Raw genomic sequence first — 13093 nt, 5'->3', positions numbered from 1 at the left:
CAACAACTTGCTTTGTTATGATGCTTTTAAAAGTCGCAAAAGTCCCAAGAGCTTCAAGATCATTCTAAAACAAAATCTACCTTAAGGAGAAAAAAAACTTGGTCAACGAGTTAAGTTTTAAGGAACGTCTTATGAAAGAGAGAGATAGGGTGTCTGAAAGGTTCATGGGGTGAGGGATTCCAGAGCTTAAGGCACGAACGGTTCAAGGCATGGCTACCAATGATGGAGGAAAACCAGGATCATTCCAGAGGCCAAAACTGGAGCAGGAATTGGGGGGCAATAACTTTGGAGGATTTTAGGGTTGCACGAGATTATGGAGATAGGGACTATTACACCAGATGTTAACATTTTCTGTGAAACCTATTACTGCTTTCGTAATCATCACGGTCAAACACATTTTCCCTCAAATCATATTTTCCTCTTTGAATTCTGGAAAGTTGTTCATTCACAATCGGTCTGATAATCAGAAATTCTGACAGGCACAAGAAAGTTACATTGAAGCTATAATGCAGAGGTAGGCCATTTGATCCAACCAATCTAAGTGTGTTTTGCTCCAAACGAGTCTCTTCCAATTCTAATCATTATCTCCCTCAATGGACACCCATCCATCGAATCAAAGAATTCTTACAGTGCAGAAGAAGCCATTGGGCCCATCAAGTCTGCACCAACTTTTTAACAGAGCATTTTACCCAAGCCCTTTCCCCTGCCCAATCCCCATAACCCCACTCATTTACCATGACTAATTCATCTAACCTACACATTTTGAGACACTGAGGGGCAGTATAGCATGGCCAATTGACCTAACCTGCACATCTTTGGACACCAAGGAGCAATTTAGCATAGCCAATCCACCTAACCCACACGTCTTTGAAGTATGAGAGGAAACCAGAGCACCTGGAGGAAACCCATGCAGATGTGGGGAGAACATGCAGACTTCACACAGTCAGTCATCAAGACCAGAACTAAACCTGGGTCCCTGCTGCTGTGAGGCAGCAATGCTAACCACTGTGCCATTGTGCTGCCCAATGACCTTATGGAACAGGAGATTTAATCTTATTGCAAGGGTATATGATCTTATTTCACTGGATTTCCAGCATGGTGGGACATGCAATACTCTTGCACCAATGAATTTAACTCATGGACAGAGATCAATCCATGAAATAAAGTTTCCATGGCAACAAAAGCTACCATGGAAAGAATGAGTGACTTTCCTTCATCCCGCATAGAATTATAACTTGTGCCAGGTTGATGCCAGGAATGAGGGAGTTCAGTGATCTTGAGAGAGTGGGGAAGTTGGGATTGTTCTCTAATAAGCTGAGAGAGCGTAAAGGAGATAATTAATAAAGGTTTAAAACATTAAGGAGTGGCATAGTGGTTAGTGCTGCTCCCTCACAGTGCCAGGGACCTGGGTTCAATTGCCGGTTTGGGTTGCTGTCCATGCGGAGTCTGCACATTCTCCCCATGTCTGCATGGGTTTCCTTCAGGTGCTCTGGTTTCCTCCCACAGTCTAAAGATGTGTAGGTTAGGTGGATTGGCCGTGCTAAATTGCTGGGTAAATAGATGTGGTTATGGTTAAGGCCTATGTGAGATCATTGTTAGTGCAGGCATGATGGACCGAATGGTCTCCTTCTGCAGTATAGTGATTCTATGAGTGTTAATTTGTAAAGGCAAGTAGGGAGACTCAGTTTCCTTTGGCAAGCAAGTCACTAATCAGAGGTCATAGATTTAAAATAATTGATGAAGGAACTAGAGGGGAAATGGGGAGAAATGTTTTCATACTGACATATATATACTATAGTTTCAACTGGAAACTATAGTATATATATGTCTAATTGCCTTTGAAAAACCCTACGGCATCTGTTTCTGTTTCCACTTATCCCATTCCATCCTCCCTCCACTCTTTTTATTTCCCTTTCTGCATCTGATTCCACCCAATTTCCTTCTCCAAATTTCCCCATGTCTTTCCCAATCCTTAAAAATCATTTAATTAAGGAAATAATCTTTTGATTCCATCTTTGACTGAGATTTCAGATGCGGTATTGGCTTCATCATGCTGTTGTATTAGCTCTTACTCCCTGCAAGATATAAGGGAAATTAACTGGAGCTGAAGTCAATTAAGTCCAACTAATGGGGAATGGCACAAGATGCCTCACTTAAACAAGATCCCAATATATCAAACACAACGTTGGTACAGATGAGCAAATTTCCAAAGCCTTTACAAACAACCCACTTGCTTTACGTGAATGTTACTTGTACAGATGGTGTTACCACTCAGGGATCAATCATTTGTGCCTGTTCTATACGTTGGTTCCTTTTGGGCCCGGTGACCCTGTGCAGGGCGTGAGTTTGTCTGTAAATTTCTGTTCTCTGGGTTGCTGTGAATATAACACAGCCACCTGCAGTTGTCTGATAGGGAAGACTGCCAGTGACATATTTTTCTTTAAAAACACAGAAAGTCAGGTGTTAGATCCTGATTAGTGCAGTCGCAGAGTGGCAGTGGAATGCTGTAGCTGAAGACTCACTTCTTAAACAGGTCACATCATTGGTGCTCCATAACAGTTAAATATCATCCCTTCATAATATTTGTCAAGGCGATGTGAAAAAATGATGTGGAGATGCTGGCTTTGGACTGGGGTGGGCATAGTAAGAAGTCTCACAACACCAGGTTAAAGTCCAACAGGTTTATGTGGAATTACGAGCTTTTGGAGCGCTGCTCCTTCATCACTCACCTGATGAAACAGCAGTGCTCTGAAAGCTCATGATTCCAAATAAACCTGTTGGATTTTAATCTGGTGTTGTGAAACTTCTTAATGTGAAAGAATGTTAGCATTAGGCGATCAAAAGCTGATAATGTCTCTGATTGCACTTTGGCCAATTTGGACATTTGGATTAGGCAGCAGTTTGATATCAGTGCCTCACAAGGTCACAGTGTCAAATATATTGGCTCTTGGTTCTGCTGGAGCAGAGTATCTAATGGCATTTGATATTAGTTAGACTTGCCCTTGCCTGTTTAGCTGCTGAAAGTGCAAATTGATGATGTCTCAGCGAACAAAACAGGACATCCAGGTGAACAAGTCAGGCATCTATCTACTTTACAAATTGGATTGAGAGATTGTGAGGATAGCAGCAGATGGACTGAGAAGGCAATGTAAATTAGATTTGATAAATTCAATGTCAAATCAGGTAAAGAAATAGAAATAAAGGGAGGGATATAAATTTTACGTTAAAAGAGGTAAAGGAAACACACAGTTAAAAACAAGTAATGAAAAACTTTACACTTTTAAAATATCCAACAATTAAACCCTGAAGGAATGAGACTCCAAACTTGTAATAGTTAATTTTCATTGCAAAGGGGTTGACTGTGGTCATTATCACTAACCCTGTAGTAAAAGGGTACTAGATCTAATCGATGAGGCTTCATTTTCTGTGGTGAGTTTAGTTCTTATCAATGTACAAATATAATAGTTTCACACAACTCACTGTACATCAGTGAAGAGGCAGACAACAAGATGCTGTTTTTGCAAAATTAATGATAGAACACAATTTGGAAAGCAAATACTGCAGATTTGCCAATCACATCTCTGCTGCCTGAGATTGTTATCCTGTTTACACATAAATAACTGAAGGCTTGAGGGCCTATGTTTCTAAAGAGTTGGATTTTCACCACATTACGTTCCCTATGTAACTAATTCCCGGTAGTAATGTGGAGCACAAAGACTCTTTCATACCTGGTTCTTGCCTTGCTCACTTCTGGTTGGGAGTCGAGTCAAATCCTGCAAGAGAGAATTCAAAATAAAGCCATTGATAACACCTGCAAGCAATGTTATTGGGGCCTGCACACTAACCTTACTGAAATCCAGCTGCAGACAGTACCCACATTGACTGGGAGTGGCACACATTGCATTTCAAAGCTTTGGGAGTTTAAAGGGACAAGCACCGATTCATCAGGTAATGATTTTTGGTGACTAAAGTCAGAAAACACTTCACAATTTGCCTTTGCCACTGTGGGACAGGAATACCAAGAAGAATCTGTCATTACCACTGGCATAAAGTGTGTCCCATGCAGACTCCCTTTAGATGTCTGTTTCTTGGTGGGAGAGAGAAAGCGAGAGAGACATTTGGATGGCAGTGAATGGGAAGCATTCGATGAATATATGAATTTTTTTCCTCTCGGCGCCTTACAGAGACTCCTGAGGACATAGAATATCACAGAATAGTATAATACAGGAGGAGGCCATTTGGCCTACTGCATTTGCATGGACTCTTTTGAAGAACAATAGTTGGTCCCACTCTCCCAACGCCAGCAAAGGCAGCCATACAAACAAACATTGGGATAAGCCATGAATCATTGATTCTGGTAGAGACGGCTGAGGGATTTCACTGGTGAATTCTGGGAGAAGTCAGACCAGCAACATCTACTAAGAAGTGGGAAGTGGAAAATCTGGTCAAGGAGAGGTAAGCCCGAAACACTACATTAGTGTTTCCCTCTCTTCCTCTTCCTCTAACCAAAAAAAAGGCTACTGTGAAAAATTGAAAACGAAGTAAGAGTTTTATAAATTTTCTTAAATAATTGGTGTTAGAAATGTTGGTTAATGGGGTAAAGTGCTGCACTTGTGAGATGTGGGAGATCTATGACGCTTCTAGATGACTACATCTGTAGGAAGTGCACCCACTTGCAGCTCCTTACAGACTGCTTGGATAGGCTGGAGCAACAGTTGGATGCACTTAGGGGCATGAAGGTGGGGAAAAACATAGGATAGGAGCTTTAGAGACATGGTCACATCCAAGATGCAGGCAGACAGATGGGTGACCACTGGAAGGGGCAGGCAGTCAGTGCAGGAATCCACCCCCCCCATCATCACTCTAACAAATATATCGTTTTGGATACTGTTCGGGGGGATGGCCTATCAGGGGATAACAGCAGCAGTAGCCAGAGCAGTGGCACCATGGCTGGCTCTGTTGTTAAGCAGGGAGGGACAAAGAGCAGAAGAGCAATAATTATAGGGGACTCTATTGTTAGGGGTGCAGATAGGCGCTTCTGTGGACATGAAAGAGACTCCAGGATGGTATGTTGCCTCCCTGGTGCCAGGGTCCAAAATGTCTGAACAGCCAGAAAGCATTCTGAAGGGAGAGGGTGAACAGCCAGACATGTGGTATATGGTTTGGTTGGTTGTTCATCCATCATCATCAATAAGTACCTTGATACCATTAGTCATCTTGAGGCTGGATGTGTGTGTGTCCGAAGATGACTGATCAGGTCAATTCAGGCATGGAATGTCCTGGCACATATTGGACAGACTTGTGTAGACACTGTGGTTGTTGCGCTGGTGGCTCTGGACTTGCACAGCTTGCGCTTAAGTTGTGCTTCAGCATTGCACCTTGCTTCATAAGCTTGACAGCCTTTGTGGAAAAGGCAGCACCAGGTAAGGCGGTTTTGTGCCAGTGTTTCCCAGATGATCGTGTTTATATCAAGCGACTTCAGGGAGGCCTTGGAGCGTGTCTTTGCAATGTTTCTTCTGCTCTCCATGCAAGCGTCTTCCAGCAGAGAGTTCCCCAAAAAGGAGCTGCTTGTGTATGCGCTTGTCCGCCATACGGATGACATGACCTGCCCACCTGGTCTGCACTCTCATCAGCAGTGTGTGGACTGATGGTAGACTTGCTCTAGAGAGAGCTTCAGTGTCTGATACTTTGTCTTGCCATCTGATGTGTAATATTCTGTGAAGACAAGTCATGTGGAAATGATTGAGCTGTCTTGCATACCTTCGATCCACAGTCCACATTTCACAGGCATACAGCAGGGTAGTGTGTACCATGGAGCTGTAGACCTTCAGTTTTGTTGCTGGGCTAATTCCTTGATTTTCCCATACAGTGGAGCACAGTCTACTGAAAGCAGAACTTGCCTTTGCTATTCTGCAGTTAATTTCTGTATCAATAGTCACAACTTGGGAGAGGGTGCTGCCAAGATAGGTGAACTGGTCCACTGCCTGTAATTTCTGCCCTTTGATTGTGATTATGGGTTCTGTGTACGGAGCATGAGGAGCAGGCTGGTGCATGACTTCAGTTTTTTTAATGTTGATGGTGAGTCCAAAGTTGTCATAAGCCATGGAAAATTTGTCCATACTGATTTGCATCTCTGGCTCTGAGCCAGTATATAGGGCGCAGTCATCGGCAAAGAGGAAATCTCTCAGAACAGTCTCCTTCACTTTGGTAATAGCTTGAAGTCTTCTCAGGTTGAAGAGCTTCCCATCCACTCTATACTTGAGGTTGATTCCAGCAACACTGTCCTGAAAGGCATCATTCAGCAAGGCAGTAAACATCACGCTGAACAATGTGGGTGTGAGCACACAGCCCTGTTTGACGCCACTGGTGACTGGGAATGCCTAAGAGGATTCTCTGCCATCCAGTACTCTGGCCATCATGCCATCATGGAACTGGTGTACCATCTGAATGAATTTGAGGAGCAGCCAAATTTTGACATGATCCTCCACAGGCCTTGGCGGCTGACAGTGTTGAAGGCTTTCGCAAGGTAAACAAAGATTGTGTAGAGCTCGTGATTCTGCTCCTGACATTTCTCCTGAAGTTGGCGCGCAGCAAAAATCATGTCAATAGTCCCGTGACCTTTGCAGAAGCCACACTGTGACTCTGGAAGCAGACCCAGCTCCAGATGAGTGACCAAATGATTCAGCAGGACTCTTGCAAGGGTTTTTCCTGCGATGGAGACTAGCGAGATTCCTTGGTGGTTGTTGCATATTTGCCAGTTGCCCTCCCTCTTGGTGACGTGTACAAGAAGAAGCATTTTTAAGTTCCTGAGGATTGGATCCTTGCTTCCAAAAGGACTGGAACAACTCACTGAGCATCTTGATAAGTACAGTACCAGCAGCTTTGTAGATATCTGCGGGTATGGTATTTGACCCTGGGGCTTTGCCACTGGATAGCTGACTGACAGCTTTCGTGACTTCGGCTACTCTCGGTGGGTCATCCATAGCGCTGTTGATATCGACCTGGGGAATCCTGTCTATCGCCTCATCGTTAATAGATGATGGTTGAGGATGGCTTCAAACCGTTCAGCCCATCTTTGCAGGATCTGAACCCTCTCCATAATGAGAGTTGTACCATCTGTACTCAGGAGGGAGGAACTCCTGAGAGATTGAGGTCCCTAGAGAGCGTTGAGGGCTTCATAGAACAGTTTCAAGTCTTTTCTGTCGGCGTATCCCTGTATTTCCTCTGCCTTGGTGCTCAGCCATGCTTCCTGCATTTTACGCAGTTTACTCTGGACTGTCCTGCGACCACTGGTAAAAGTATTTTTCTTGGCAGGTGACAACGGATCATTCTGACAGGCACGATGAAGATGGTGCTTTTCAACAAGTATCAACATAGGTCGGAAGAGTGATGAGGTCCTGCAGCAACAGTTTAAGGAGTTAGGTAGAAATTTAAAAAGCAGGACCTCTAGGGTTGTACTCTCAGGATTACTCCCTGTGCCAAGTGCCAGTGAGGCTAGAAATAGGAAGATAATGCAGTTCAACACATGGCTAAACAGCTGGTGTAGGAAGGAGGGTTTCAGATATCTGGACCATTGGGATCCCTTCCTCGGCAGGTGGGACCTGTATGAGGAAGATGGGTTGCATCTAAACTGGAAAGGCTTTAATATTCTGGCTGGGAGGTTTGTTAGTGTCACATGGGAGAATTTAAACTAGTTTAGCAAGGGGGGGTGGTGGGAACCAAATCGAAGGTGAATTAGCTGAAGGGGAACCAGAGAGAAGGGCCAGTAAGAGCAGGCAATGTGTGATTGCTAATTAAAGAGGGTCTACTGAACTGAAGTGCATTTGTTTCAATGCGAGAAGTGTAACAGTTAAGGCAAATGAACTTAGGAGCTTAGATTGGTGCTTTGAACAATGATGTTGTTGTTATTACAGAGACTTGGTTAAGGAAAGGATAGGATTGGTAGCTTAATGTCCCAGGATACAGATGTTTCAGATGGGATAGAGGAGGATGTATAAGGGGTGGGGGAGTTGCACCCCTGGTTAAGGAGACTATCACAGCTGTACTGCAAGGGACGCCTCAGATGGCTCATACAGTTAGGCAGTATGGATAGAGCTCAGGAATAGGAAGGGTGCAGTCACAGTGTTGGGGGTTTACTATAGGCCCCCCAACTGCCAGCAGGAGATAGAGGAACAGATTTTGGGCAGATTGTAGGCAGATTTTGGCAAGGTGTAAAAGTAACACAGTTGTTGTGGTTGGAGATAACTTCCCCTATATTGACTGGGACTCACGGTGCTAGGGGTGTGGATGGGGCAGGAGGGCTTCTTGAAACAGTATATAGATAGTCCAAAAAGGGAAGGAGCCATACTGGATCTGGTACTGGGGAATGAGCCTAGCCAGGTGTTGATGTTTCAGTAGGTTAGCAGTTCAGGAATAGTGACCACAATTCAGTAAGCTTTAAGATCCTGATGGATAAAGAGTAGTCCTCAAGTTAAGGTGCTAAATTGGGTGAAGGCTAATTACAACAATATTAGGCAGGAACTGAAGAATGTAGATTGGAGACAGATGTTTGACAGCAAATCAACATTTGGCATGTAGGAGGCAAGTTGACAGCGATTCAGGATCGGCACGTTCTTGTAAGGATGAAGGATAAGTATGGCAAGTTTTGGAACCTTGGATAACAAGAGATATTGTTAGCCTAGTCAAAGAGAAAAACGAAACATTTGTCAAGGCTCGGAGGCTGGGAACACACAAAACAAGTGTGGAATACAAGGAATGTAGAAAGAAACTTAAGCAAGAAGTAAGGAGGGCTAAAAGGAATCACGAAAAATCATTGGCCAGCAGGATTAAGAAAAATTCCAAGGCTTTTTACACATATATAAAGAGCAAGAGGGTAGCCAGGGAGAGGGTTGGCCCACTCAAGGACAGGGGAAGGATTCTATGTGTGGAGCCAGAGGGTATGGATAAGGTATTAAATGAATACTTTGCATCAGTATTCACCAAAGAGAAAGACTTGGTGGATAATGAGTCTGGGAAAGGGATGTAGATAATTTGAATCATGTTGAGATCAAAAGGGAGGTATTGGGGTTCTTGAGAAACATTAAGATAGACAAGTCCCCAGGGCCTGTTGGGATATACCCCAGAATACTGAGACAGGCAAGGGAAGAAATTGCTGGGCCCTGAGAGAAATCTTTGCATCCTCACTGGCTATAGGGGAGGTCCCAGAGAATTGGAGAATAGCCAATGTTGTTCCTTTGTTTAAGCAAGAATAATCCAGGTAATTATAGGCTGGTGAGCTTTACGTCAGTGGTAGGGAAATTTTTGGAGAGGATTCTTTGAGACAGGATTTACTCCCCCTTGGAAATAAGTGGATGTATCAGTGAGAGGCGACATAGTTTTGTGAAGAGGAGGTTGTGTCTTACTAATGTAATCGAGTTTTTTGAGGCAGTGATGAAGATGATTGATGAGAGTAGAGCAGTGGATGTTTTCTACATGGACTTCAGTAAAGACTTTGACTACATCCCTCATGGCAGACTGGTGCAGAAGGTGAAGTCACGTGGGATCAAAGTGAGCTGGCAAAGTAGATACAGGTCTGACTCATCATAGAAGTCAGAGGATAGCAGTGGAAGGGCACATTTCTGAATGAAGGGCTGTTACAAGTGGCATTTCTGAGAGATCAGTGCTGGGACCTTTGCTGTTTGTAATATATACAAATGATTTGGAGGAAAATGTAACTGGATTGATTAGTACGTTTGCAGATAACACAAAGGTTGGTGGATTTGTAGATAGTGATGAGGACCATCAGAGGATACAGTAGGATGTAGATCAGTTGGAGACTTGGATGGAGAGATGGCAGATGGACTTTAATCCGGGCAAATGTGAGGTAATGCATTTTGGAAGGTCTAATACAGTTGGAAGTATACAATAAATGGCAGAACCCTTAAGCGTATTGATAGGCAGATGGATCTGAGTGTACAGATTCATTGGACACTGAAAGTGGCAATGCAGGTGGAGAAGGTAGTCAAGAAGGCATATGGCATGCTAGCCTTCATCAGCTGTGGCATTGAGTTTAAAAATTGGCAAATTATGTTGCAGCTTTATAGAACCTTAGTTAGGCTGCACTTAGAATATCATGTTCAATTCTGATTGCCACATTACCAGAAGGTTGTGGAGACTTTGGAGAGGGTACCGAAAAGATTTACCAGGATGTTGCCTGGTATGGAGGGCATTAGCTATGAGGAGAGGTTGGAGAAACTTGGTTTGTTCTCACTGGAACTACAGAGGTTGAGGGGCTACCTGATAGAAGTCTACAAGATTATGAGGGGCATGGACAGAATGGATAGTCAGAAGCTTTTTCCCAGGTTGGAATTACTAGGAGGCACACGTTTAAGGTGCAAAGGATAAGGTTTAAATGTGATGTAAGAGACAAGTTTTTTACACAAAAGGTGGTGGGTGCCTGGAATTGCTGCCAGGGGAGGTAGTGGAAGCAGATATGATAGTGCCTTTTAAGGGGTGTCTTGACAAATACATGAATAGGATGAGAATGGAGGTTTTACTTCAGTTGGGCAACATGATTGGTGCAGGCTCATAGGACCGAAGATCCTGTTCCCGTGCTGTAATTTTCTTTGTTCTTTGTTTATGAGCCCAGAGATAAGGATGACAGGTGTGTTTGACTTAGGACCATTTTAGCAATGCAGCACATGAGGCTTAACCTGGGTGGAAGGGGTGTGGGTTGCAGGGAGAAAAATATTGTCTCCTATGTATCTAAGTATGTAATGCAGGCTTCATGAAGTTCATGCTGCATCTCATAACAATTAACAGGGAACAGGTCAACATTAAAAGCTTTATTACTGGAACAATCAAAGTAAGATGGTATCTCTATTGCCTTTACATTATTTAAGTAACATAGAAAATTTGAATATTGCTGAAGAGAGATATATTGCCAAAGATTTTTCTCCTGTTGTATAAATTGTTTCAACTGTTTGAAATTTGGCATTCTTGTGTTTGTTCAGTTGATTGAAAGCTTTATTGGGTGAGGCATCAAATACAAAAGCAGGAATGCAATGATGGAACTGTATAAAACACTGGTTAGGCCACAGCCGGAGTATTGTATGCAGTCCTGGTCACCACATTACTTGAAGGACATAATTGCTCTGGAGCGTGCAGGAATGTTGTCAGGGCTTGAAAATTGCAGCAAGAAAGAGATTGGAGAGGCTGCAGTTGTTTATTTTAGAATAGAGCAGTCTAAGGGATTATCTAATTCAGGTGTACAAAATTATGAGGGGGCTAGACAGGGAAGACTTGTTTCCCTGAACTGAAGGGTCAATTACCGGGGGCACAGATTTAAAGTGATTGGTAGTAGAGTTAGAGGGGACACGAGGAAAAACTTTTTCATCCAGAGGATGGTGGATGTCTGGAATTCACTGCCTAAATTGAAGCTGAAACATTCAACTCATTTAAAAGGTCCCTGAATCTGAAGTGCTGAAACCTACAAGGCTACAGACCAGGTGCTGGGAAGTGGGATTAAAATGAGAGGCTAGTTTCTTTTTCTCTTTTTTCGCTGACACAGACATGTTGGGCTGAACTGCCTCTTTCTGTGACATAACCTTTTTAGAGTTCGATGTCTCTCTTTTCAACCATATTCAAGATTGACAAGTGAACATAATTTAAATGATGCAATTTAACCACACTGAGTTAAATCTGTCTGTGAGGAGCTGTACAAGCCCACTGTATCCTGGCCTTAGCCACATGAACAAGGAGATGCATTGTCCTCTTTATCACACCACCACACTGCTCTGAATCAGGTTGTTGGTTCAAAATTCATTGTCATAGGAGAAGTCTGATGTTGGTCACAGAGAGATAAGTAAGAAATAAAGAGAGAGAGAGCAAGCCTTGTCTTCTCCACTCAAGGCCAAAATGCAATCTGTATGTGGTACAGCTATGATGTAGAGATGCCGGTGTTGGACTGGGGTAAACGGTGTTCCTTCGTCAGGAACACCGTCTCTGAAAGCTTGTGGGATTACTATCAAATTAGCTGGTTGGACTTAAACCTGGTGTTGTGAGACTTCTTACTGTGGTACAGCTAAACAGAAACCTTGAAAACTTCAGAAAATAGTTAGCCTTGTTTAATGGGATATGGGATGTATCTCCTGTTCCTGGATGCAATGTGTTCCCAGTTTAACCGAGTGCATCTGATTCCAGACTCCCAGGAAGTTCTTTCAATCAAGTGGCACTTTTTGCTCACCTGGGAGATAGCTTTGGCTTTATCTTCATTTTCAAAAAGCTATATTAACCAGTTCAGCTTGGGAATCTATCCTTTATAGGTTAATTTATGAGAAAGACTGGATTCTACTCTGTATTCTGCCATAAGTTGTTTTACAGCTATATTTTAAACGCAGTCTATTTCAAACTTTTATTGCATGAGTGGGTACAGGTACATTTTTGCAAAGTGTACTTTAAACTACAGGTATAGATTTCTGAAGAAATCTAGCAATTTCAAAGTGGTGTAAATTGTTGCGTGTGATTTTGAGACGGTAGCATACCAGAATTCATGAGTTTAATAGGTCAAGATCCATTTCTGGTTTGACCACACATCGAATCCAAGCTTTCTTGTGGGAGCAGAATAAAACTGACACTAATCATGAAGGTATTACCTACATACCTTTTGATGTTTTCATGCAATGTGTTGTAGGTGACAGATTTGAGTGTGTGGTTTAGTTTAGTGACAGTGTATTTGAAGCATCAGGAATAATGACAGAATAAGAATGTATATCATATTTTGCACATTCATCATTATTGTACTAGCAATGCTGAGCACATGGGACTGGAGTCTGTGTTGCTGAAGGCTGGGGGTTAGGTATTGAAGGGTACAAGGAGGGTGCAGAGTTTTAAATGTCTTGTGACACAAGTGGGATCAATCACAAAACGATTGGCCGAAGGTAGTTGACTGAAAGTAAACATCTGGCAGCAATCTTTAACAATAAAGTTCGACTGGCACAGCCAGTCAGTGCTTGTCCCCACCCACTACCCCTTCCCAACTCCACTTGAGTTGGCATTCTGCCAGTCCTGAAACATTTAAATACCCCTTTCAAGGGAAGAGGGCTAGATTGATGTG

At 43.1% G+C, this 13093-nt stretch overlaps 1 protein-coding gene across 1 annotated transcript in view; it reads left to right on the top strand.

Moving 5' to 3' along the window:
• The window catches only part of pomgnt2 (protein O-linked mannose N-acetylglucosaminyltransferase 2 (beta 1,4-)), a 108499-nt gene that overhangs the window by 53709 nt on the left and 41697 nt on the right, over positions 1-13093 (top strand). The gene's annotated exons all lie outside the window — the stretch shown is intronic.

The sequence above is a fragment of the Carcharhinus amblyrhynchos genome, chromosome 8 (genome assembly GCF_965287045.1).
Source record: "Carcharhinus amblyrhynchos chromosome 8, sCarAmb.v2.hapA, whole genome shotgun sequence".
Classification (NCBI taxonomy): Eukaryota; Metazoa; Chordata; class Chondrichthyes; order Carcharhiniformes; family Carcharhinidae; genus Carcharhinus; species Carcharhinus amblyrhynchos.
Note: the sequence above shows the minus strand (reverse complement) of the source record. Positions and strands in the feature narration are given on the sequence as shown.